Raw genomic sequence first — 27,420 nt, 5'->3', positions numbered from 1 at the left:
GGTTTGAAGCCAGCCTGGGCAGACAAATCCATGAGACTCTTATTTCCAATTAACTGGCACAACGCCAGAAGTGGAGCTGTGGCTCGAGTGGTAGAGCATCCATGTTAAGTGACAAAAGCTAAGCAAGAGCACAAGTTCAAGCCCCAGTACTGGCATAAAAATGAACAAGAAACAAACACCCTGCGCCCTAGAATACTGTGTGTAGGGGTGCAAACTAAACCTAATGCTAGCCAAAGGAAGGAAATAATAAAGATTATAAAAGCTTGATAAAATTAAGAAGAAAAAAAAACCACTTAAATTAGGGTGGTGGCAGTGGAATGGAATAAACACTCTCGAAGCAGACCTGATGTGACCTGCAAGGCCACAGACCAAACGGGGTCGGGGAGACAAACGCTTTCTAGGTAAAGGGAAAATGATGCGCTTAAGAGACAATTGCATTTGCTTGTGCACCCTGCTTTTGAGTTGATTCTTGGAGTGGCTGTATTAGGAATAATCTCTGTAAACAGCAAATCAGATCTCATTGCCCCCTGCTTAATAATATCCCAAAAGCTTTCCACTGTAATTTGAACAAAATCCAAACTCTTACCCTGCCACAGTATAAGCCCTGCCTGATCTGCCTCATGCTTCCCTCTGACCTTATCTTGTAACCCCCTCTCCCTTTAGCTTTAGCAGCACCGGCCTTTTCAGTCTATCAAATGCACCAAGTTCATTTCTGCCTTAGGGCCTTTGCATCTGCTATATTCTCTGCCCTCTGATCTTCCCATGGCTGCCCCTTTCTTGACAGGCAGGTTGCAAGGCCAATGTCACTGCTACAGGAAGGCCTTCCTAACCCATCACCTACTGTGCCCTTCACCCCCAGATAATCCTCTGTGTGTGTGTGTGTGTGTGTGTGTGTGTGTATGCCAGTACTGGGACTTGAACTCGGGACCTTGAGCTCTTGCTTTTCACTAAAGGTTGGTACTATACCACTCAAGCCATGCCTCCACTTTGGGCTTTCTGCTGCGGATTGGAAAAAAAAATATATATATATATATAAAATGGTTCTGGGGACTTGAACTCATGGCCTAGGTAACGTCCCTGAGCTTTTTTGCTCAAAACTAGGACCCTACCACTTGAGCCATAGCTCCACTTCTGGCTCTTTGGAGACTAACTAGAAATAAGAGTCTTATGGACTCTTATGCAATCCTAAGATCTCAGTCTTCTGGGAAACTAGAATGACAGACATGAGCAATCAGTGCCTGGCTGTCTTTCTCATTTTTTGGGCCTGGGCGCTGTCCCTCAGCTCAAGGCTAGCACTCTACCACTTGAGCCACAGCGCCACTTCTGGCTTTTTTCTTTTTGCTTATGTGGTGCTGAGGAATCAAACCCAGGGCCTCAGGCATGCAAGGCAAGCGCTCTACCACTGAGCCACCTTCCCAGCCCCTTTCTCATTTTTTTTATGCCTGCTAAACCTAGCAGATAGATACTATGGCATGCAGGAGGTATATGAGAAATACATGATGAATGAATGAACAAATGAATGAGAAAATGAATAAATAGACCAAACATCCTAAAATTTGTCTTTGGGCTGCAGTGCCCAAAGAAAATTGAGAATAATCCTAAGAGGGAATAAGAAGGTTCTGGTCCTTTCATCTTTCCAGTGGCCTCCTTGGAACTCCAGAGAAACACAAATAACCCTGGAAGTCATTCCCCATTGTTTTCAAGAGATGGATGTCACCTGAAGTCACTTGGGAGTGACAGAATTAGAAGCTGTGACAGTGCTGTAGGACATAGATTCCTACTACCCACAGTCCTCCGGTCCCCACCGTGGGTTGATGGGAAATCGTGTAAAACCGTTTCCCTTAGCAATTAATTTGATTTGAGTAGTTTCTTGTCTGGGGAAAAAAAAAAAAAGATACTTTCAGCGAATTGCTTAATTCTTCACTGTACAGTATTAGAATCCCAGAAAGACTGAGTTAGGGTTGATCTCCATCAAGCTGTTTTCATTTGTTTGGTGCTCAGTCCTGGGGCTTGAACTCTCGACCTCACATTGTCATTTGGCTTTTTATGCTCAGGGCAGGCACTCTACCACTGGAGGCAAAGTTCCCTTCTGGTCTTTTGCCCTTCTCTCCTTCTCTTCCTTCCTTTTTCGCAGGTACTGGGAATTGAACTCGGGGCAAGCGTTCTCTTTACCTTTCAATGTACAGATGTTAAGCATGTGGGGGGGGGTACCCTCCACCCCACATGGAAGGTAATCCTAGGACCCAGGGAACACCTCAGCTCAAGGTTCGTTCCCAGACCTCCCCTACTGTAAGGACGCGATTCAATGACTCTCACTTAAAGCAATGGAATATACAGCGGAATAAGAATCTCTACAAGTTGCCTCTTCGAAGACAGGTGTTAAAAATGAATTACTGCCGGGCGCCAGTGGCTCACCCCTGACATCCTAGCTACTCAGGAGGCTGAGATCTGAGGATCACAGTTCAAAGCCAGCCCTGGTAGAAAAGTCTCATAGACTCTTATCCCCAATTAACCAGTCTTAAAACACACACACACACAACAAAAACAGCAGGAAGCCAAAATGTGGATCACCTGGTAGGGCACCAGCCTGAGCGGAAAAGGTAAGACACAGCACCCCACCGGGAAGCAGTCACTTAGCAATCAGCACTTAGTGGGACTCACTGGCCACTTCCCATGAGCTCTTGAACGAAGTAGCACCTTTGCCTCGACCGTGCCATGCAGGGAGTGGGTGTTGATGGCTGTTGTACTCAAGGTTCTGTGGGCAAGGAGCATGGATTCGAACTCAGGGCACTTGATCACATCCCAGGCTCTCCTTGTCATGGGCGTTCAGGTCATCACTGCTGGCCCATTGCATCATGAATTTCTGTATCTATTAAAACTTTGATAGGACAGAACGCCGGGACTAATGGCTGAAACGAGGGCAGGAGATTAGCAGGGATTTCAATGATCCTGTGGATCTCTGACCTCTTTACCAAAGAGAATCACAGGCTAGCTCCAGCAATTTTCTGAAACTTCCATTAATTTTCAATAAATGCGTACAATCTTATTTTGGGGGGGGGTTGGCTCTTTCCCCAAATTAAAATGTCCTTGTTTTTGTGTTGTTGTTGTTGTTTCCATGTCTCATTATAGGCAAATCCCTGGCATGGTTCTGCCTGTCTGTTTTGTTTCTTGCCTCCTTTGAATTTCTGCATTGCTTCCTTTTGGAAGTTTCTTCCCTTTTTAAAAAATTTCTGTTTGTTGGCTTTGAAATGAAAGACACCCCCAATGCCAAATTGTGATTTTTCAGGTGAAGTCATAACGTCACTGTAGATCGTTAAACTGTTTTATTGTAATTACTGAAATCATCAATGGCAAATGATGTGCACTATATTATTTTCTGCATTATTCTTTATTCCATTCTCGAAGTTAATATAGCCTATTAGATCTCATTCATTCTTCCCACTGCTGCGGCACAGCAAGCAGATGTCTCCATTGAGCAACCCACAATGAATCCGAGATCTTTTTCCTGAGCACTTCCAAGGAGAGCAATTCACAGCCCATCAGTGAGTATGAGCTGTTTCAATTGTTCCTCCCCATGTACATTAGTGCGTACTTGTCTACATAAAATTTCAGAGAATCACAGGCATTGAAGATAGAAAAGACCAGTTCGTTTATCAAGCTTTCCCACTCTGCCAGCAAAACCAAGCAAAGGAAGTAAGTTTATTAGTTCATACTATTTTAATGATGCTTCTTGATAATAATGGCAATTTCTCTTGATCATGCCTAATCAATCTCTTGCATCCTAAAACAAAATCAGTTAGGATCTTCCCTTCCTTTTCTTTTCTTTCTTTTTCAGTGTGTGCCAGGGTTGGGGTTTGAACTAGGGGATCTCACATGGCTTTTCCAACAAAGGCTGGTTCTCTACCACTTGAGCCACACTGCTACATCCAGCTTTTGGCTGATTAACTGGAGCTAGGAGTCTCATATAGTTTCCTGCTAGGGTTGGCTTCAAACCTCGGATCTCAAAGCTCAGCCCCCTGAATAGCTAGGATTAGAGGCATGCGCTACAGTGCCCAGCCAATTTAATTCTATCTTTTATGAAATCACTGGCGTGAAGAGAAAGGACTCTGTTGAGGTTTCTGGTATTATCACCTTAACCCCTCCAGGACCATAGCAAATGCCATCTCCTGCAGGAAGCCTTTCCCTGTCACCACCATTCCTTTCTCTGCCAAATTAATTGTTTTCTCCTTTGACTACCACAGTACTTTGATCCATTGCTATATGCTTTGTAATTAGTTGTTTGATCATCTGTCTCCCTCCTCCAGGATGAAAACACCTTAGAAGTAAGGGATTCAAGCCCCAGTCATCATCTGTTTCCTACAATACCACACGGCACACCACATATATTCATCATATTTTAAATGCTTTATGTTATATGTTTTATGTTGTGTGTTAAATCACCTCTTTTGGTCTTAACGACTTCATTTATATATATATAATATATTAATATATATACTATGTAATATATTAATATATATTAAGCCAGGCACCAATGGCTCACACCTGGAATCCTAGCTACTCAGGAAGCTGAGATCTGAAGATTATGGTTCAAAGCCAGACTGGGCAGGAAAGTCCCTGAGACTCTTATCTCCAACTCACCCAATAAAGTTCAGAAGTGGAGGTATGGTTCAAGTGGTAAAGCACCAGCCTGGAGAGAAGAAGCCAAGGAGGGTGCCAGGCCCAGCGTTTAAGCCCCATAATAAATAAATACATTATTTAAAATGTTCTTGTCTGTACTCTTTCCAAATGTTGCCTTGCCTGGTGTTATCCTGACAATCAGATTCAGATGCAGGCATGAGATCTTTGCGGTGTGTACTTGGCACTCTTCTTTCTTTAACCAGCTTCCCCTGCTGCCAGTGTGCCGAACAAATACCACCCCAACAGGACCTCCGCCTGACTCAGTCACATAAGGTTTTGGAGAGCCTTTGAAGTCAGATGAAGCTAGGTTTAAACAGACGTAGCCTGGATCTATCACTGTCATTTAATAGTTGCTTAATCTTGTCCATTGACATTCTCTAGACCTCAGTGTCCTCTAAGAGACGGAAATGGTAATAGCACCCTGTTTAAATGATGTGATATATGAAAGAATTCAGCCCAATCCTTAGTACATAGCCAATACTCAGTAACTATGAATAAATGATAGAACAAGTGAATTGGGGGAGGGGGGAGATAGGTGTGTGTGTATGTGCATGTTTGTGTATGTGTGTGTGTGTATGCCAGCACTGAGGCTTGAACTCAGGGCCTTGTGATTTTAATTGGCTTCTTCCACTCAAGGTATTCTACTCCTTGAGACATACCTCCACTTCAACTGGCTTTCTGCTGCTTAAGTAGAAATCAGAGTCTCATGGATTTTTCTGCCCAGGCTGGCTTTGAACCATGATCCTGAGATCTCAGGCTTCTGAGTAGCTAGGACGACAGGCTTGAGCCAATGGCACCCAACATAACAAGTAAAATTTCAAAGCACTAATGTTTTCATCAATGTCTCCTTCCTTTCTATGTCCAGTTGAATGGGGGCCTATTATAATCCAAGAATGTATTAATCACATTAAATATGTGATACCTCCTAATTTCATTTTCTCTCTCTCTCTCTCTCTCTGTCAGTCATGGGGCTTGAACTTGGGACCTAGGTGCTCTTTTGCTCAAGGCTGGTGCTCTACCACTTTGATCTACAGCTCCACTTCTGACTTCATGGTGGCTAATTGGAGATTAAGAATCTCCCAGATGGGCTGGGAAGGTGGCTCAGTGGTAGAGCGCTTGCCTTGCATGCACGAGGCCCTGGGTTCGATTCCTCAGCACCACATAAGCAAAAAGAAAAAATCCAGAAGTGGTGCTGTGGCTCAAGTGGTAGAGCACTAGCCTTGAGCTGAAGAGCTGAGGGACAGAGCCCAGGCCCAGAGTTCAGGCCCCATGACTGACAAAAAAAAAAATTAAATTAAAAAACAAAAGAATCTTCCAGACTTTCCAACTAGTTCTGGCTTTAAACATAGATTCTTAGATCTCAGCCTCCTGAGTAGCTAGGACTACAGGCATTAGCCACCAGCGCCCAGCTTCTAATTTCATTCTTATAACAAGGTACCAACCTAATAATTTTGAATCCCTATTTTCCAAAGGAGTAGAGTGAGTTGGAGAGAGAATAAAGAGTCCATGGTCATAAAACAAGTTCAAGTCAGATTGTTCTTGAAGCAATGGATAAGAAAGATCAAGAATAGAATAGGGAAGTATAGAGAAACAAAACCCAAATCCTCACACAAGAAGAAAGCCCAGGTCCCAACTCCTTACAGAAGCAGCTACAGGTCCAGGTTCAGGACTACGCTGGCCTTTGGGATGCATTTTGGGAGATGCCACTGTCTCCCTATCCACTGATTCTTGCTTTATCCTAATGTAGGAGATGGAACGAATCACCTAAGAGCTAATGCTTTTTTTTTCTTTTTTCTTTTTTTGTCAGTTATGGGGCTTGAATTCTGGGCCTGAGCGCTGTCCCTTTGCTCTTCAGCTCAAGGTTAACGCTCTACTACTTGAGCCACAGCACCACTTCTGGTTTTTTTATTGGAGTTAAGAGTCTCACAGACTTTCCTGCCTGGGGTGGCTCTGAACCATGATCCTCAGATCTCCTGAGTAGCTAGGATTACAAGGTATGAATTTACTCTGTTTCATGGTCTTCTGAATGCAGTTATACTAATGTTCATCCATGACACATTTGGATCTCTAATAACCCGCTTATCCTTCCTTCTTTAGACTTCCATAGTGATATAGATTAGACACATCAAATACACTTGCTGCCAGCTATGTGGAAAGACAGACAGGCACCTTTGATAGTTTTCTCCCTAAAGGTAGTGTAGTCTTCCGTCAATCACAACAGCTATGCTCTGCCTACATCCCTTTGCCTAGACTACAGGTGAACTTAAGATCCTTGGACAACTCAAACCATAGGTTGACATTGAATCATAAAGCAGGACCCAGAAGACAAATTCACTGGGTTTTATCTTGCAAATCTGCAATAGGGAATTCTGAAAAAAATAAAATAATTATCAGGAAAATTACAATTAGAAGGATATCAGAGAAGAATCCAGGATTTAAAAAAAAAAGCCACCAAGAAGGCAGGATAAAGAGAGAAGAGCTATGGGCAGAGAGTAGAACCCACAATGAAGTGTAAGCAAGGTACATGCTAATATTGACGCTTGTAATCCCAGCTGCACAGGAGGCTGAGATCTGACTATCATGATTCAAAGCCAGTTCTGGCAGGAAAGTCCATGAGACAATTATTTCCAATTAACCAACATAAAGCCAGAAATGGAGGTGTGACTCAAAGGGCTGAGTGCCAACCTTTAGTGTAAAAGCCAAGCAAGAGTGTGAGGCCCTGAATTCAAGCCCCAGTTCTAGCACGTGCACGCGTGTGCTAGTGCGCGCGCGCGCACACACACACACACACACACGTAAGCAAACATGTGAAATTGAGAGAGGTTATTCAGAACAAGGCAAGAACACAAGATATCAGGGAAGGCCCCTGAGAAAAGCAACAGGGTGATAGGAGGAGATGGCTAAGAGATGAAAGCCATTCTCCATCAGCTGACCAGGAAAGGGAAGGCTGCTAATTCTGATTTCCAGTTCTGAGTGTCCCCCCTCCCGCCCCATGAAAGCCTCTTTTCTTGAGCAAACCCTGGACAGTCAGTTCTTTGCAATTGGAAGCTGTTTTCAAGAGGTCTCAGCTCTTAAGACCTTTTTTTTTTTCGAGAACTAGGGAGCACTGTTACCTTCTTGACTTTGGATGGTCACAGTCACAGATTCTGGAAAGAGATATTCGCTGTTCTCTGACTACCCAGACCACCTCAATGTCTCTGTTGTCTACTACTGAGACAGCTACTACCTAAGTATAATACATGGTTCTAGCAAGGGTAAGAGGCAAATCTCTTTATAGTTAGTGATTCTTTGACACAAAAAAAACTCTTAGGACCACATAAACGGAAAAAGCTGGAAGCGGCGCTGTGGCTCAACTGGTAGAGCACTAGCCTTGAGCTGAAGAGCTCAGGGACAGCGCCCAGGCCCAGAGTTCAAGCCCCATGACCGACCAAAAACAACAACAAAAAAAGCTCTAGGACACACACACACACACACACACACAACCAAATAAACAAAAGAGGAGATGAGCAACAATAATATGTAGAATATGCTTTTTATTCCCTTTATGGTAAGTTAGGCTTTACCAATAACAACATTTTACACGTCTCCACATAATACACTGTATGTTCTATAAGCCTACTGAGAAATTCATTCCTGTTTTCTCATCTTACTCTTACATATGTACTTTTTAGAGTTGCGAGGAAATTAAGCAAGATTTCCAATGCCAGAAACTGAAGTAACTCAGAATAAACTAACAACATTCTATGTAAAAAATAAATTGAGTCTTCAAAGCCCAGTTTCCAAATTAGAAAGTAATTATATATTTTTTTTGAGACACTCAAGATCCTCCTACCTCAGCCACCCATATATGGGGAATACAGTCTTGCACTACAATGCCCAACGAAACAAGCAATCATATCTTACACAATTTTTTTCTTTCAGATGAAAAAGAAGTAAAGCTAATTAGAAGAGTCACTAGTATACTCACTGTCAAAGCAGCCTTGAAATGGTCTCTCTTGCTACCCACAAGATACTATTCTTCAAACATGGCAGAAGAATTTACTCTGGGCTTTGAAAAATTGCCTGAAGAGCTATGGTGTAAAAATTTTATAGTATATCTTTTCGAAGGTTTAACCAATTCTAAATGGATAGTGCTTGAAATTTCTCAGAAAGGAGACATGGTTAATGAAAATGTCATTCATTCTCTACAGTCTGTTCACTCCCAGTCACATTTCACATCCTATCCAAGGTATGTACCTACTACACACGTGTGCACACACATGTAACATATATGTAACACATCGGCAGGTCTTCAGTGATATTCTTTAGGAGTTACAGGTCATGTTGTCAATAATCCTGTCATCCCCAAAGCCTGTATACAAACACTACAAAGAGAAGCAGCAGTGTGTCTATTTTTTTTTAAGCTGGTGTGAGCACACCTGTAATCCTAGCTACTCTGGAGGTTGAGAGCTGAGGATCGAGGTTTGAAGCCAGCCTGGACAGGAAAAGCCAATTCACCACCAAAACATCAGCAGTGAAGCTGCGACTCAAATGGTGGCTGTCACAGACAGCCCCTAGGCCTGGAGTTCAAGTCTCAGCACTGGCTTGAGAAAAATAACAGCCTATTCTTTTGAAAATGGTTTTAGTGTCTTTCGCACCTGTGCCTTCTGCATGCTAACTTGGCAAATTCTCTCCTACGGCAGGGCTCCGAATCCTACTTTCTCCTAATGTTCAGTATAGTTGGCAGCTGCCTGTGGAATGGGCCCCCTCAGGCCACCAAGTGTGTTGCTAGCCACAGTTCTTGAATTTGGCTTCATACAAATGAGGTGACCACGGACTGGGGTTGTGGAGTCTCTTATCCATGGAGTCAGGTTAACAACTGACTGGCAGAGTGGGAAAGAATCTTAGGAATGAGTTGGTCCAATCCCTTCATTCCAACAGCAGCCCAAAGTATGAAAGGGATTTTGGTAAAACCCAAAGCAGAAGCTGGTCCCATGTAGAAAGCATGCCATGGTTAAATTGGGGATCCTTCTTTTCTCTTTTTTTCTTTTTTGGTACTGATACCAGAACTTGAACTCAGACCCTACATTCTTGTTTGTTTGTTTTTTGCCACTTGAGCCATATCTCCAATCCCAGCTTTTTGCTCATTCCTTGGAGATGAGAGTCACAGGCTTTTGTCTACCTGAGCTGACTTTGAACTAAGATCTTCAGATCTCAGCCTCCTAAGTATCTAGGATTACAGGTAGGAGCACCAGCACCTGGCTACATCCCAATCTTTAAAGGAAAGTCATCCAAACCAAGGCAATTATTTTAATATCATATCCACATAGTGCCTTGAATCTAAATCGCACGATGACTCCCTCCATTTTCTGTGCCTCATCTCTGGAAGAGATAAGCCACCTGAGACATTTAACCAGATGCCTGCTCACCCCTTCTTGTTTCCTGGGAGTTCTTGAGTGAGTCACATCACCTTACTCAAATATACACACGTATAAAAACATGACTTCATTCACCGGCTTGCTATAAGAGGACTAAGCAGACATTTTACACTGCATTAAAATGACAAGGCTTAAAAGGAATGAATGGGAAAATGTTCTGTTTTCCATATTGATGTCTTTTGGGGGGAGGGGGTTGAAATTTCCTTCCACAAAAGTATATATGTAAGTAATCATTGGTGACTAGCAAGTTTGGGGGGATTATCGGCATGCTGTGATTGTTTTGCCTGGGACTGGGACCTCCAGCATTTCTACTTAGACAAGTATCTGCATATAACCATTTAGTTATCTTTGTCCTGGTACTGGGGCTTGAAATCAGGGATTCCTACTCTCACTTGGCCTCCTGGCTGGAGCTCTATCACTTGAGCCACACCTCCACTACCAGCATTTTTTTTTTTTTTTTTGCTGGTTAACTGGAGGTAAGAGTTTCCTAGATTGTCCTTGAATGAGATCCTCGGATCTCAGCCTCCCGAGCAGCTAGGATGACAGGTATGAGATGCCCGCACCTAGCTCCTGGCATCTTTTCAAATGTCCTAAATCCTTTGCACTTGTATAGTTTCAAGGGGTGAAGACAGCCTCTATCTTCGCTGTCTGACTGGGACATTGTTCTTCCAATCAGGTTCTTGTTTTAATTCATTCCTCACTGCCCCAATCTCTGTGGATGACATGTCCAATGCCAAAGCAGCCTGCACTGCCGCTTCCCCTCTCCATCCCCCCCCCAGCAACTCCTGGCAGTGAGGGAGGGCAGAAGGGAGGAAGTGAGCAAAGACTCCAGTAGAGAGAAGGCCTGGGCCACAGGTGTCAAATGCAGACCAGGCAAGTTCTGACTGCCATTTAAGTTGTCGCTACAGTGTGGGTTGGGTTTGTCGCTGCGTAACAACGCTGGGTGCATCAAAATGACTCTAATTTTACTCATGACATGACTTAACCACACAATGTGTGTGGGTTCCCAAAGGATAGGCACCAAACCTATGATTTACGTGTGGGTGGACATGTCTGTCTTCTTCTTTTTAAACTATTAAATTAATCTTAAAAAAAAAAGAAAAAGAAAACAACGCCAGATTGACAACATTAAAGACAACAGTCCCCCGAGTCTTCCAGAGACGCAATGTAGAAAGCAGTGATAAAAATTCTAACACAAATCTGCCTCCTTAGAAAAGATTGACATCTCAGCCCAGTATTCTCCCCAAGGGAATGCAGCTCAAGGCTAGCGCTCTACCACTTGAGCCATAGCACCACTTCCGGCTTTTTCTGCTTATGTGGTGGTGAGGAAATCAAACCCAGGGCCTCATGCATGCAAGGCAACACGCTCTACCACTGAGCCACCTTCCCAGCCTGCCAGGTCCTTAAAAAAAAACCTTTTCCATGTGTAAGTGGCTATGTGTCCTGGCAAGGTGGGGAAAGGTCATGTCTTGACAGTAAGGTCTTGGGGATTCCCAAATAACCAGGGATTGTGTTGGTGTTTCTTACAGCTAAGTGTCAGCCTGTGAAAGATGGGGTAAGGCAAGGGCTTCCTTAATAACAGTCCCCTCCAAATCCCCGTAGGGTTTAACAGTATGGAAAGGCTGCTACTGACGTGAATTACCCAGATAACAACTGTTACATAGACTGGCATATAGGAAAGATGGGGTATCTATTTATTTGTTTGTTTGTTTGTTTTTGGTGCCAGTATTGGGGCTTAACCTCAGGGCCTCACACTCTTGCTTCCCATCCTTAGATCTCAGCCTCCTGAATAGCTAAGATTAAAGGAAAGAGCCATCAATGACTGGCCGGCCATGATGTGATTTAGCAGTCCAGTGTAGAGGGTCAGTAGATTTTACGCATGTATCTTGCTATCTTAGTGGTGGGTGGGGTGGGTGTGATTTGTCTTCGGCCTTTGGAACTACTGGGCTCTGAATGCTACCAGTGCACTGCCAGGCGGTGGGGTCGAAGGGCAGCAGCCACACAGAAAGAGACAGACAGCTCATGTGTGGTCACAGATCAATAACTCCTATGATTTGATCTATAATGCTATCTCTGTGCTGTTCAATATACATGATCAGTGTGATAGCTACTGAGTTGTGTAGCCAGGTGGTTAATATTGATCATACAGGCCGCTCCCTGAGGACAGGGCACATCATGTCTGGCTCTTTTTCTATGTCCTCCGTGCCCAGAATGGGGTCTGGCATACAGTAAAGACCCACAAAAAAAAAATTAGCTGGGCTGTGCACCGGTGGCTCATGCCTGTAATCCTAGCTACTTGGGAGGCTGAGATCTGAGGATTATAGTTTGAAGCCAGTTCAGGCAGACAAATCCAAGACACTCTTCTCCCCAATTTACCAGTCAAAAGCTGGAAGTGGAGTTGTGGCTCACATGGTAGAGCACCAGCCTGGATCAAACAAGCTAAACAGAGTATAAGGCCCTGAGTTCAAGTCCCAGTATTGGCACAGGAAAAAAAAGATGCAAAAACTGCAGCTCTAGTCCAATAAAACATCAAATTGAAGGAGGTTGTGGGGACCTTCATGTCAGATGCAGGCCTGCTCACATCTGTCCTTCACCCTGTATCCTACCCAGCAGTGGATTCCAGGCTTTTCTGGAAGACTATGGTTGTTCTAAGCTGGGGCTACCTGTCTCCAGCTATTTCAGACTGGAGTTGGAATGGCAGGAATCACAGCCTCCCAGACTTTGACAGTTTTTTGTTTGTTTCTTTGTGGGTTTTTTTTTTGGACAAGTAAGTGTGCTTGGAGTCACAGAAGACCTAGAATTAGCAAAGAAAGCCAAATTCCCCCAGAGAATTCCAGTAGACCCGCAACGGGTAGCTTCTGAAAGCAAACCCCTGTGTAAAAGAAAGCAAACCCACAATTCCAAACCAACAGCAGCAAGAACGACAACAAAAAAAGATGACTTTCTTATTTTGCTTCCAAACACACACTTTAAAGATGAATATTACTGATTGTCACCTTCCACTCCCATCGCTCAAGATGTCACGTTAAACAGCAAAAAGGCTTTATCCACAAAACCACCAGCAAGTAAACAGCCAGCGCATTTTACCCTCACACCGACACAGTAAGATATTTACTCTCTGATAAACGGCGATTGTAAATAAATCTCATTTAATCTCTAAAAGCCACAATAAAAATCTTTAACGTCCAAGGTAGAGTTTACAGCCCTGCCAGAAAACACAAGATCTTCACTCAATGACTATCACTGGAAGCACATTATATTCTCTCTCCAACATCTCCCATTGACCTTCATATATATATATATATATATATATATATATATATATATATATATGAGGAGGAAAAAGAAAAAATCCAACCCCTCCCATCACATTCTCTGTGAAAATCAGCCAATAAATCTAAGGAAAAGACACGTAGAAAAGGACAGAAGCCAACAGGTGGAAAAGGGTTTTTGTTTTCTAGGAAATGCTCAGACCCCCAATGTGTGCTCCCTGGGTCTGTCTGTCTTGGGGTGCCTTTAGGGACAGTCTTTGACCATGGTTGGTGACCATCAGGTATAATGCCAATACTTCTACTTTGGGATGCCACCACATTTCTAGCTTGGAGCTTTCTCGAAGCCTTTTGAAACCGAGTGATTTGTTTTGTTCCACTGACTTCCAGACAGTCAACCAGGCAGCCCCCCTCCACACCTACCCCCCAAACTAGCTCTCTGGATGTTACAGATGAGGAGACTAAGGCAGGGGGGGCGGGGCGGGGGAACAACCTTCATGTCTTTGACAGTGTCTACCAACAAGAGAAATCCCTTCAACTGGGAAAGTTTCTGGATTGTGTTGAGGCAGAGTTCTCTCTCTCTCTTTCTTTGCTCTTCCTTCTTGCCTTTCTCCTACAGGCGGCTTGGGGGTGGTGGGTGCTAAGGGCTGGGGGTACCACCCCTTCCAAAGAGGCATGCCAGGGCAGTGTGAGGCACGCACGCACGCGCGTGCGCACACACACACACACACACACAGATCCACAGGCACACTTGCACACACACAGTTGCTTGCAATGTCTGCAGTCACTCGTCAAACCCCAGCCTGGGAACTGCGCGGCAAAGCTTCTAGGCCTCTTTGGGCTTGGTTGGCTCTAAGGCTTCCCTGAGCCGAGGCTCTCTCTACCCTGCTTTCCTGCATCTTTCATGCCTCTCTCTCTCTCCCTCTCTCTCTCTCCCACCCTCCACCCTTCCACCCTCTTCCCACCCCTCTCTCCTTCCACCCCTTTCTCCCCCACCAACCCAGAGGCACAGATCCTGTTACTGGGGCTCTCTAGAAAGAGGGGCCACCCCCACCCCCACTCCCAGCCCTGAGCTCCTGGCAAGGACTAGCAGCAGTGAACGTGGGAGCTCCCATCGCAGGACGCCAGCACAGGCGTGAGACCTCCACTCCCAGACCCAGCAAGCAGCCTGCCACTGAAGAAGCGATTGTTAAGGGCTCTTACCTTTTTTTTATGAGGAGAAATTCTGGAGAATCATTTCAGAAACTGAGGGGGAAAAGTGAATGGAGACCCCCCCAAAAAAGACCCTTTGCCTGCAATCCCTGGCCTCCCGGTATCAAGACACCAGGACAACATCAAAGCAACTTAGGGGGAACACTTTAGGGGCCTATTGTCTGCTCTGGTCTGATCTGTTTTTCTTCTGCCTCCCCCTCTGGCTGTGCTCACACTTGGTACGGCCCAGGCATTCATGCCAAGTAGCTTTCACACATGGAAGCTTGTCTCCAGCAATTGCTGACAAGCCACAAACAAGACATTCTCCCTCCCTTCCCCGCACCCCTCCCCCGCTTCCCCCGCCCCCTCCCCCTCCCCACCCGTCTCCCCTCCTCCTTTCTTCTGAAAGGCAAACTAAAAACTCTCCAGTGACAGGCAAGCTTGGCCTAGCTGTGCATGCACACACACACACACACACACACACACACACACAACACACACAGCTCAGCTAGTTGCTACCTCACTGGTGAAGTTAAGAGACAGGAAAAAAAAAAAAAGAAAGAAAGAAAGAAGAAAAAAAAAGCCCAGGCTGAGTTGAGTTGGGGGCAGGGAGGGAGAGAAAGCAAGGGAAAGCCACCAGCGCTGAGCCCCGGGGGGGAAAATGGCAGAAGAAGAGAGGTATGCCCTTTGGAGAAAAAGGCAGCCGTGGCCGCACACGTGGGCACGCGGCTCACACTCAGGGCCGTCTGAGCTCCCGGAGCAGGGAAATCAATGACCCAACAAAGACACAGCGCAGAGTCTCCTCCGCTTGGCATGGGGTGGGCGAGCCAAGAGGGAGGGGTGGGGGGCCCAAGACTGAGGGTTTCGGCTTCAGCGTGCTTCTTTTCCTTCCTTCTCTTGGGCTTGTTGAATAATGGAAACTTAGCCCCGATGAAACCCTGAGCTGTGCAAATGCAGGAGGAAACTTAACTCTGGCTGCAACTTGTACCCAGGATATTTGTAAAGTAAGAGAGTGTGAGGTGTTTGTTTTTATTGGGGGGGGGGATGTTATTTGTTTAGTTTCTTTCCTTCTTTTGCTTCTTTCTTGCAGAAACCCTAGAGAACAGTAGTAAAGGTGGGGGGGAGGTAACAAGTAGTGTAAACTCGGAGCTGTGGAGTGTGGTGTGGAAGTTACTGATTGCAGACTGCTGGAATTTATGGAGGGTGGGCAGAGGGGGCGGGGGTAGAGGGGGGGTAGAGGCTGCGGCTCCCTGAGCTGTTTTCGAGGAATGAGGTAGGATCATGAATATGGCAAGATGCAAGCAGGATTTTGATTGGTGTGGAGGGAGGAGGTGCGGGTGCAGGGGGGGAGGGGGGCTCTGCATTAGAGAAAGAAGAGAAATGGAAGCCCAGAGGTTGAAACATATGGAGCAAATGAGATACCAATGAAAGGTATAAAATGAGAGTAAAAAGAAACACAAAGGACAGGCAACTGTGAAGATGGCTTGAGATCAGGAAGGCTGATTGAGGGCAGGAAGAAAACGGGATGATGACATGACATTCATATTTTTAGCATCCTGTGGAGTCAGACAGAGCGAGACTAGCTCTGCCAAGGCCATCCCTGTAATGCCAGGATCTGAATGGAAGCTCAGCCCTCTCACTTAGTCCTCAGCCAATCCCTCCCTCCCTCTCCCTCCCTCCCTCCTCTCTCTCTCTCTCTCCCCCTATTCTGATACTGGACTTGGACTTGCGTCTGCCCTTTGCTTTTTCACTCAAAGCAGGTACTCTACTGCTTGAACCTTTTTGTTTGTGGTGGTGTTGGTCATGGGGCTTGAACTCGGTGCCTGGACTCTGTCCCTGAGCTCTTCAGCTCAAGCCTAGTGCTCTACCACTTTGAGCCACAGCACCACTTTCGGTTTCCTGGTGATTAATTAATGCTAAGAGTCTCACGGACTTTCCTGCCCCTGCTGGCTTTGAACCGAGACCCTCAGATCTCAGCCTCCTGAGTAGCTAGGATTACAGGCGTGAGCCACCAGCCCCTGACAGCTTGAATCTGTACTTCTAGCTTTTAGTTGGTTTAACTGGAGATAAGAGTCTGACTAATTTGTCTGCCTGAGCTAGTGCCCAACTATGATTCTCAGACCTTAGCCTTATAATTCACTGGGAATACAGGCACTAGCTACCATGGCCCTGACTCAGTTGCTCTTTTTGCCTGGCGGTTACTTGTACTCTATTCCTCAAGATCTTCTTCTACAAAATGGAAATGAAGTGAGCACATATCACTCATTCTTCATGGGCGTGCTGTACGGAATTAGGACCTCACTATTTTTTTTAACCCTTAATGCTTCCTAAGTGTCTTCTTCTTCCCCAAAACTCACCAGGTCAAAGATTTGGTGGTGGTTGTTGTTGTTGTTTTTTGAGGGGTGCAGGGTGCTGGTACTGGGGATTGAACTCAGGGCTTCACCTTCTCCCTTAGCTTTTCTCCTTGTATGGAGCTCTACCATTGGAGCCACACCTCCATTTCAGACTTTTTGCTGGTTAACTAGAGGTAAGCGTTTCTCAGATTTGTCTGCCTGCACTGGCTTCTAAATGCGATTCTCAGATCTCAGCCTCCTGGGTAGCTAGGATTCCAGGCGTGAGCACCTACAGCCAGCTCACAGACAAATTGCTGGAATGGTCTGCCCAGGCTCCCACACACCGAGACGATGCTGGTGGTTGTAAGTACTTTATATGGAGTACTGATACTTGACTCTCAGCAATTTCCCAAGCATGAATACCATGAAATAATTTCTAGCAAGACCATCTCTATTTACAGATCATAAAACAGCAAGGCACAGAGTTTGTGTTCATTGAGGCCCTATAGCAAGAAAGAGTAAGAGAGTTAAGGGCTGAGAATGTGGCTTAGTGGTAGAGTGCTTGCCTAGCATGCATGAAGCCCTGGGTTTGAGTCCTCATTACATTATATAAACAGAAAACATAAACATTACATAAACAGAAAAAGCTAGAAGTGGTGCTGTGGCTCTAGTGGTAGAGTGCTAGCCTTGAACAAAAGAAGCTCAAGGACAGTGCCCAGGCCCTGAGTTCAAGCCCCAGAACTGGCAAAAAGAAAAAGAAAAAAAAAAGAGTTGAAATCAAACTGAGTTCTGTGATTGTAAGCCCAGCATTTACCTACCACATTGTGTCTTCTCCATCCACAGCCTGGGTATCGCCAACACTCCCAGTCCTGATGGCCAGCCAAGCATACTTACTGCTTCTCGCTGCACCCCAGGCCCGGGCTTGTGATCCTCTCACTTTGAGCTAGGAGAACTTCTGATCGCCCCTTAGCAGGCTACTGACTCACCAGTACTTCTAAGGGTTAGTGACTCACTATGCAAAATGAGGCCTCCTTGGCAATAATTGCGCGAAGGGTCACTTTAACCTTCAGTGACAATGTGCAGATTGCCACACAATGGAGAAAGACATGAAGGCTGGAAAAGCTTCCTTTCCTGAAATACACACGCACACACACACACACACACACTTTTCAAAATAAAAAAGTAAAGCTGGGCACTGATGGCTCATGCCTATAATCCTAGCTACTCAAGAGGCTGAGATCTGAGAATCACTGTTCAATGCCAGCCTGGGCAGGAAAGTCTGTGAGACTTTTATCTCCAATAAACCACCAGAAAACCAGAAGTGGAGATGTGGCTCAAGTGGTAGAGCGCTTGCCTTGAGCTGAGGAACAGCACCCAAGCCTAGAGTTCAAGCCCCACGACTGATAAAAAATTAAATTAAATTAAAAATTAAATTAAAAAGTAGACTAAAGTAACCACAAAGTGTGGATGATGATGATGATGATGATGATGTTGATGAAAGCAAAAATTTACTCTGTATGTGTACACATATAAAATAACCCCACAGGGCAGAAATGATTATTGCTTCTATTTAGTATGTATCTGTGTGTCCTTATTGGGTCCTGTACTCTCACATTGCTTCTTTACTCAAGGCTGGTGCTCTACCACTGAAGCCACAGTTCTACTTCCAGATTTTTGCTGATTAATTGGAGATAAGTCTCTCGAATTTATCTGCCAGAGCTGGCTTTAAACAAAGATCCTTAGATCTCAGCCTCCTGAGTAGCTAGGAAGACAGGCGTGAGCCACCAGCCCCAGTAAGGGGCCAAAAAAGTGCCCTCAATAACTAAAGTAAAAAAAAAGTCAATCATCAAAGAAAAAAAGAAGAAAGAATCAACCCTAAGCATAATATTTTCATAGATACACTTGAACTCACAGCTTGGGTGTTGACCCTTAGTTTTTTTCACTGATCTGAGGATTGTGGTTTGAAGCCAGCCCGGCAGACCAATCCATCTCATGTCCAATTAACCAGCTAAAAGCCAGAATGGGAGGTGTGTCTCAAGTAGTAAAGTGCCAATCTTGAAAGAAAAAATTATTCAAAAGCATGAGACACTGAATTCAAGCCTCAGTACTGGCGCATGCACACATGCATGCGCACACACGCACACACACATTTACAAGGATGAGGGTAAATGCTCATATTCCCAAATATCCAGCTTACAAATGATCTTGGAGAACATACCTCATTCACAATGTGACACCCACATACTTGGCTATATTTGACTGTGGAGAAGATATGTGGGTGTTAGACAAAAGAGTGTTCTTGCTCCTTCACATTTCTAGAAGGAGAATTATCTGACGTAAAGATTTCAAGAATCGAGCAGAAAAACTGAGGAACATGATTTTAAGATTTACCAAGATACAGTAGCAATTTAGAGACAGGTAAGAAAGATGACAGCCTGCATGATCTGAAAATAGCCTCATCTTCTAATAATAAATGAAATATATTAAAAACAGAGTTCTCCCTAATGATTGAAAGGCAGAGTAAGGTCGCCACATTCAAAAATTAAAAGAACTGAGTTTTGTTGTCAAAAGAAATAACCGCAACCAAGTTTTATCTCTCTCTCTCTCTTTTTTAAAACCGTTCTGAGCCAATTTCCAATGAGCTACTATTTAAACAGTACCAGGGATTGAACTCAAGATCTTGGGCCTGCCAGGCGAGTGTGTTCTGTGTCTCCAGCCACAGCCCTGTACTTTAACTTTTGAGTTTTTCAGGCCTCACACTAGTTTTCTCCATGCTGGCCTCGAACTACAATCCTCCTATCTCTGCCAACCTAAGTGATCTTGATGAACGGTGAACTTTTCTACAAATCTTAGCTTGTAGCAGGAAATGAGATAAAAGAATCGCATAGGAAGTGGAGCTGTGGCTCAAGTGGTAGAGTGCTAGCTTTGAGTGGGAAAAGCTAACAGAAGCTAGGCATTCAAACCTCTAATTCCTACTGTTCAGAAGGCTGAAATCTGTGGATCAGTGTTCATCCAGAGCAGAAAAGTCCATGAGACTCTCAAATCCAGTTAGCCAGAAGAGGAGGCATCAAGTGGTAGAGTACCAGGTTTGAGCAAAAATGCCAAGCAAGAGCTCAAGATCCTGATTTCAAGCCCCAGTATTGGCACTTACACACAAAAAGAGAACAGCAGGGGTTGGGAAGGTAGCGCTTGCCTTGAGCTGAAGAGCTGAGAGACAGCACCCAGGCCCAGAGTTCCACCCTCACAACTGACAAAAAAAAACAAAAAAAAAGAAAGAAAGAAAGAAAGAAAAAGAGAATAGCAGGCTCTAAATACATGCAGGCATGCTTCTTATGCAAATTATCTCCATTAATCTTCCAACTGGCCCTGTGGTGTTCTCATACTAGGACTTACTATAAAGTGGTGCTTATGAACCTGGTATCTAGAGCTAGATAAATTTTACAAATATTAGATGCATTTATTCTTTTTTTTTTTTTGGCCAGTATTGAGGATTGAACTTATGGCCTAGATGCTGTCCCTTAGCTTTTTTACTCAAGGCTGGCACTCTACCACTTGAGCCACAGCTCCACTTCTGTTTTGTTTTGCTTTGTTTTAGTGGTTAATTGGAAATAAGAGTTTCCCAGCTTTTCTGCTTGGGCTGGCTTTGAACCACAAGCCTCAGATCTCAGTTTCCTGAGTAGCTAGGATTATAGGTATGAGCACCAAAACCTGGTGAATTTGTTCTTATTTTACCTCGGTGAGGTTAAGTGTTCAGCCCAAGGTTGCACAGTTCATAAGTGAAAGAGGTTCAGACTTGTTTTTGTTGGAGTGAACTCTCCTGGTCCATACTGCTGGTTTCTATGGTCTGTTTCTCATACATTTTTCACATCCGCAGATAATTGAAGGGATGCACTGTTTGTATTATCACTCGTTTGTCTTTATTAGGCCTCCACTTGAATTGTGAGTCTATAAACATAAATATTCAAGGAAAACGTTTTTTATACCGGGTATCTTAGAGAAATGATGCTATTATGTAAAAATATTACTTGGAAAGACTCCTCAAGGCAATCCACAGTAGAGTTCAAGCATCTGAGAAATGCAGAGTGACATGTTTTAGGACTTAAAAATTATTAGCTTAAATTTCATCTTCTAGCTGGGCAGAGTGGTACATACTGATAAGTCCAGCATCCTAGAGATAGGAGGATCAAGGAGTTCAAGGTCAGCCTGGGTTACATAGGGAGACATTATCTCAATCAATGAACCCAACAACCAACAAACAGCCTAGCACTGGTGGCTCATGCCTGTAATCCTAGCTACTCAGGAGGCTGAGAGCTGAGGATCGTGGATCAAAGCCAGCCTAGGCAGGACAGTCCATGAGATTCTTATCTCCAATTAACCACCAAAGAGCCCGAAGTGGAGTCATGGCTCAAGTGGTAGAGTATTGGTGTGTGTGTGTGTGTGTGGGCACATGTGTGTGCCATTCACAGCCCCCTAGGGAGGAAGCCCAGCCCCAGCTGTACATTCCTAAACTGGGTGTCAGTGGCTCACATCTGTAATCCTAGCTACTCAGGAGACTATGATCTGAGGATCTAGGTTGGAGGCCAGCCTCAGCAGGAAAGACTGCAAGATTCTTATCTCTAGCCACCAAAAAGGAGAAATTGCTCAGGTGGTAAAGTACCAAGCTTGATCAAAAATGCCCCCGGGCCCTGAGTTCAAACCTTAGTACTGGCACTGATAAAAATCATATTTTACTAAGGAACATATTTTACTGGGAACAAATCATATATTTAATAAGTAATAAAAGTACGATTTTAGTGGGACAAAAAGTCATTTTGTGTTTTTCTTTCTTCTTCCTCCTCCTCTTCCTCCTTTGCCTCCTTCTCCCTCTTTTTTTGGTGCCAATAATGGAGCTTGAATTTGGGGCCTGGTTTCTGTCCCTTAGCTTGTTCGCTCAAGGGTCGTGTTCTACCACTTGAACCACACCTCTTCTTCCAGCTTTTGGGTGGTTAGTTGGGGATAAGAGCTAGTCTCTTTCCTGGTCTGGCTTAGAACTGCAGTCCTCAGCTCTTCAGCCTCCTGAGTAGCTGGGATTACAGGCGTGAGCACCGGTGCCCTGCTCCCCCTTCCTTCTATTCTGGATGTGGAAGGGGGCTTGGAAAACCCCCAGCAAAGCCTGAAGAGTGAACCTAACCACAGCAAGAACATGCTAGAACATTAGAGCGCGCTCCATCTGCCGTGGGCTGTTTGTGCCGCCTCTTCCCTGAGATTGTGTAGCTGGAAGCTCAGCTGAGCGGAAAGAGAGTTGCCAGTGGGAGTAACTAGTTGTGATAAACAATGAGCCAACTTCTCCCCCAGGACCAGATCAGAGAAGGCGTAGCAAACCCTGGAGAGAAACTCTCCGCTTCACTCAGAGAGCCAGGAAAGAGACTAGCTCTCCTATTGGCCCTGGCTCCTGCCTTGAACACCAGTGGCCCAGGGCAGGGCCTGCATTCTGAGGCGGAGGGATTTTAGGTAGGACCTGGGCATCCAACCGCAGTCAGGTCTGCTTTTAGAAGCCTGCTCAGACAGCAGCTACCTAGCCACAGCTCAGTAATCCTCGGCTCTAACCAGTCCGGAGTTCAATTTAAACTGCTTCTGAGAGGGGTACTTAGGAAAGGATTTCTTATCAGCCTGGCTCCAGGGCTCCAATTGTTCTGCCTTAGGGAACTAGAAGGAGATAATTATTCAGAAACGATTAGAGTTACATTCACAGTCATCTGGACTTGAGGTTGTTTGACCTCTGAATACCCCAAACGAGAAGAATGTAATTATCTCAGCTCAAGACAATTTAATAATAATAAGTAGTACTAAAGCCAGGACAAGGAAATTTATAAAAACTTTTTTTTTTCTGAGCCAGATGCCAGTTGCTCACGCCTGTGATTCTAGCTACTCAGGAGGCTGAGATCTGAGGATCCAATTCAAAGCCAGACTGGGCAAGAAAGTCCATGAGACTCATCTCCAAATAACCACCAGAAAATCGAATGGAGTTGTGGCTCAAAGTGGTAGAGTGCTAGCCTTGAGCAAAAGAGCTCAAGGACAGCGCCCAAGCCCTTAATTCAAGCCCCAGAGATAACAAACAACACACACACAAAAAAAAACACAAAGTGTTTTGTTGTTGTTGTTACGATATTGGGGCTTAAACTTAGGGCCTGAGAACTGTTCCTTAGCTCTTTCTCTCAAGGCTCATGCTCTACCACTTGAGCCACAGCTCTACTTCCAGCTTTCTGCTGGTTAATTGGAGATATGAGTCTCTTGGATTTGTCTGTCCAGACTGGTTTTGAACCAGAGTCCTCAGATCTCAGCCTCCTGAGTAGCTAGGATTACAGGCATGAGCCAGCAGCACCCAACTATAATGTGCTTTCAATATTGATTCCTTCTGAGGTGTGGATTCATTATCAGAAACTTTAGAATAAACTTCAGCAATAATATCCACAATGACCACTTGATAGTGTTTGCTGGCTTCGTGTTCAGCCCTGAGTTTTAACATTTTATGTCAGCGATCTGAATGTGGGGTCTCGTGGAGAAGATTCTAGATCTGACTCCAGGACTCAGTAGCTCTGTGCCCTTGCTCTGGTCCCCACAGCTGGACAGCTTCACCCTGTTTCTCCAGATTTCTTGCATGAAGAAATTAGGTTGTGGAGGCCCCTGGGAAGGTCTTACTGTCCCCACCCGCCAGTCTCCTGGAGCCTCTCATAAAAGAGTCATTTGTGTGAGTTCAAGCTTCACCAAGGAGAGGAAACCCATCAAGCCCGTGACACCGCGACATTTTAATTTCATGGAATCACAGGATGTGAGGGTGGGAGTCACCTGTGCTCTGATGTCTTGTTAGGCCGGCATGCACGCCCACCTCTTCTTTTTCCATATGCAGTGAGAGGGATGCACCTGCCATCTCAGCTTATCTGTCCCCAAGTCCTGGGATTCCACATGCCCTCCTCTCAGAAGCCTCCCCACTCGTGGGTCCCTCTGTCCCCCACTCCGGCAGCCTTCCTCTCCCCTGGCTTCTGGCCACCATCCCTATTTAATTAAATAAGCTTCTCTCTCTCTCTCTCTCTCTCTCTGTTGATACTGGGACTTGAACTCAAGGCATCTTGCTTTTGATTAGCTTTTTTTTTTTCTTAAAGAGAGTGCTCTACAATCAAGCCATACCTCCATGTTCAGCTTTTCATGAAGATAAGAGTCTCTTGGACTCTGCTGCCCAAGCTGGCTTCAAACCAGGATCCTCTGAATTCAGCCTCCTGTGCAGCTAGCATTGCAGGTGTGGCCCATGGGGCAATATGCCCTTTCTTTGCTCTATCTCTGGCTCCCAGCCTGGCATCTCCAGAGGGGAGAGTCCCCTCTGTCCCCATCACTGTGGCTGTGACCCAAGAGGCGTGTCTTTCCCCTCCTCCATCCCTCTTCCCTCCTTCCGCCTCCTTCTGATTCCATCTTCTCACCACTGCTACAGACCAGAAGTTGTAAGGCGCTGCTTGGAAACGTGGGTCCTAGAGCAGCGATGTGATTCAAACAAGTCTTTATTCAAACATCCTGACAGCACACGGGCAGGAGAAGGGCCTTTCCACTGGCTTTCCACCACGCCTCGACACATGAAGTTGCCCAGGCTCCAGTGTTCCGTGGCACATCCCTTCCCAAACCCAAAGGAATCCTCTGAGCGGCACGGCCTGGTTCCTGTCTCTGAAGCCCGCTCCCATGCGCGTCTTTTGGCGCTGAGGGTTGGAGCATCTTCTTCCCGAAGAGGCAAGTTGATGTCCACGAGAAGAGCGTGGCGATGGCACACTGCAGGGAGCAGCTCTTTCATCCTCTGAGAAGTTTCCATCACACGGGGCGCCGGTGGCTCACGCCTGTCTTCCTAGCTACTCAGGAGGCTGAGATCTGAGGTTCGAGGTTTGAAGCCGGGCAGGAAAGCCTGTGAGACTCATCTCCCATGAACCACCAGAAAACTGGAAGTGGCGCTGTGGTTCAAGTGGTAGAGCACCAGCCTTGAACAAAATAGCTAAGGGAAAGTTCCTAGGGCCTGAATTCAAGCTCCAGTACACACACACACACACACACACACACACACACACACACACACGAAAGAGCCATCAGCATGGAACTGATGCCCAAAGCTCCCACAAAACCTGCTTGACCTCCAGGTTTTCTGTCTCGGTCCTTACAGGATTATCCATCCACCAATTGCCCAAATCAGAAGACTTGGTCGGATTCACCCTCTCTCACTGTTCTTCATCCATCCATCCCATCCATTCATTTGTGTGTGTGTGTGTGTGTCTTGAACTCAGGGCCTGACACTCTGGCTTGGCCAGCACGCAAGGCCAGGACTCTACCGTTTGAGCCACACCTCCATTGCAGGTTCATTGGCAATAAGTCTCATGGACTTTCCTGCTTAGACTGACTTTGAACCGCAGTCCTCAGATCTCAGCCGCATGTGTGGCTGGGATTACAGGTGCCTGGCTCCCTGGCTCTTTTTACTTCTTTTCCCAGGTCTGCTTTCATGCCCCTGCGGCTTCGGCGCTGCACCCCCATCCCTGGCTGGAGGGGCAGCATCCCTTGTACATCACCCAGGGTGCCCAGCTTCCCTGCGCCATTGTCTGTCTTTATTTCACAGTCTGAAGCAGTGACAACTCTGCCACAATGTGATGGTTGAGCCAGAGTTTTAAATTCGACACAGGGGAAATGGGGGGAGGAAGGGCTGGGCGGGGGGAGACTCCTGAACCTGAGAAAGGCAGCAGATACATTTCATCATTTCCAAGATACTAGGCCTGAAGCTTGATTTTATTTTCACCCCAGCCCTTGCATAATAACTAGAGAGAATCATGAGCACAGGAATCTTGGAGGGTGGCCATTTAGGAGCATCTGAGAGAGAATGGAATATTCTAGAATTTGAAGGGGACCTCAAGACCCCCCCCCCATTGAACCTAACACTGCCATGTTAAGATTAGGACACTGGGGAACTTTCATCTAGAACCAGCCTCTCCCCCCTCTCCCCCCTTGCACAGGCTTCACAGATGCAGGCAGCGTAGGAAGCACACAGCCTGCAGAAGCACCAGGGAGACCAGGGGAAAAGAAGACAAGGCCATGCATGGATGTTAAGGGAAAGAAGCCAGGAAGGATGCCGAGGGAGAGGTTTTAGGAGCAGAACTGCATATGCCAGGTGATTGGTGGCTCACGCCTGACATCCCAGCCATTCAGGAGGCTGAGATCTGAGGACTGCAGTTCAAAGCAAGCCTGGGCAGACACTTTTCAAACCAGCCAAAAAGCCAGAAGTGGAGGTAGAGCACCAAGTTTGGGGAAGATAAGCTAAGTGAGAGGGCAAGGCTAGGCATTGAGTTGAAGCTCCAGTACTGGCATGCACACACATGCATGTGCACGCACACATGCACACACACACACACACACATACACACACACACACAAAACAACCATAAAAGCACACTTGTAAACAGAGTGGTCAAACTGCAGACATGTGGCCAAGAGGTACCAGATGAGCAACAATGAGGTACTGGGGCCTGGGACTCTGGGAGTCAAGGCAAAGAGAAGAGGTTGAGTCAAAGACACTGATTTGCAAACGTCTCCGGACTCTGACTAGAGGCGCTCTCGCTGCAAGCCAAAGACCGCATTTAGATTTATGGGCTTGTGGACAGGATTTGGGTCAGCATAAGTCATCTCAGCCAGAGCCCCAGCCAAACCGAGATGAGTTGGATTGTTGACCAGGGTAATGGGAGAACCAACGGTGACTATGATGGCCGGTACTGCAATCAGCTTTCACGATGGCAGGGAATTCAGATCTGCCCAGCCCTAAGCCTAGAAGGCTATGTCTGAGACATAGCAATCAGAGATGCAGCAATTGCTGTGATCAAAAGCATTTTCAAAAAAAAAAACAAAAACCAAAAAACAACCAAGACCAGCCAGGTGTCTCTGGCTCATGCCTCGAATCCCAGCTACTTAGGAGTCTGAAATCTGAGGATCATGGCTTGAAGCCAGCCTGGGTAAGAAAGTCTATAAGGCTCTTATTTAAAATTAACTAGCAAAAAGCTAGAACTGGAGCTGTGGCTCAAATGGTAGAGTTCCAGCCTTGAGCAAAAAAAGTCAAACGCTAGCACAAAACCCTGAGTTCAAGCCCAGGTGCACCTGTGAGACACACACACACACACACACACACACACACACACACAGAAAAAACAGGCAAAACTACAACGTCCAATCCTGTGTTCCAGGAGTCAGTCCACATTTCTCAGATTGCCAGAGATGAGGGGAAGTGAGGAAGCAGAGACTCAGAAAATGGAGAAAACAGGGCAGGGAAGGTGGCTTAGTGCTAGAGTGCTTGTCTAGCATGCATGAAGCCCCAGGTTCAAGTCCAGTACCATAGACACAGAAAAAGCCAGAAGTGGTGCTGTGTGGCTCAAGTGGTAGAGTGCTAGCCTTGAGCACAAAGAGGCTCAGGGACAGAGCCCAGGCCCTGAGTTCAAGCCCCAGGAGTAGGGAGAGAGAGAGAGAGAGAGAGGAGGGAGGGAGGGAGGG

At 45.7% G+C, this 27,420-nt stretch overlaps 1 protein-coding gene across 1 annotated transcript in view; it reads right to left on the bottom strand.

Annotated features, from left to right (window-relative positions):
- Bcl9 (B-cell CLL/lymphoma 9) overlaps positions 1-14,663 on the bottom strand; it is a 64,591-nt gene extending 49,928 nt beyond the window's left edge. Inside the window, exon 1 of the mRNA XM_013018219.1 lies at positions 14,567-14,663. The gene's annotated coding sequence lies outside the window, so the exon portion shown is untranslated. The remainder of the gene's footprint in view (positions 1-14,566) is intronic.
- Positions 14,664-27,420: the final 12,757 nt, after the last annotated feature.

The sequence above is a fragment of the Dipodomys ordii genome, unplaced genomic scaffold (genome assembly GCF_000151885.1).
Source record: "Dipodomys ordii isolate 6190 unplaced genomic scaffold, Dord_2.0 Scaffold39, whole genome shotgun sequence".
NCBI lineage: Eukaryota > Metazoa > Chordata > Mammalia > Rodentia > Heteromyidae > Dipodomys > Dipodomys ordii.
The sequence above is the reverse complement of the archived record's forward strand: the minus strand, read 5'-3'. Positions and strand labels throughout refer to the sequence as shown.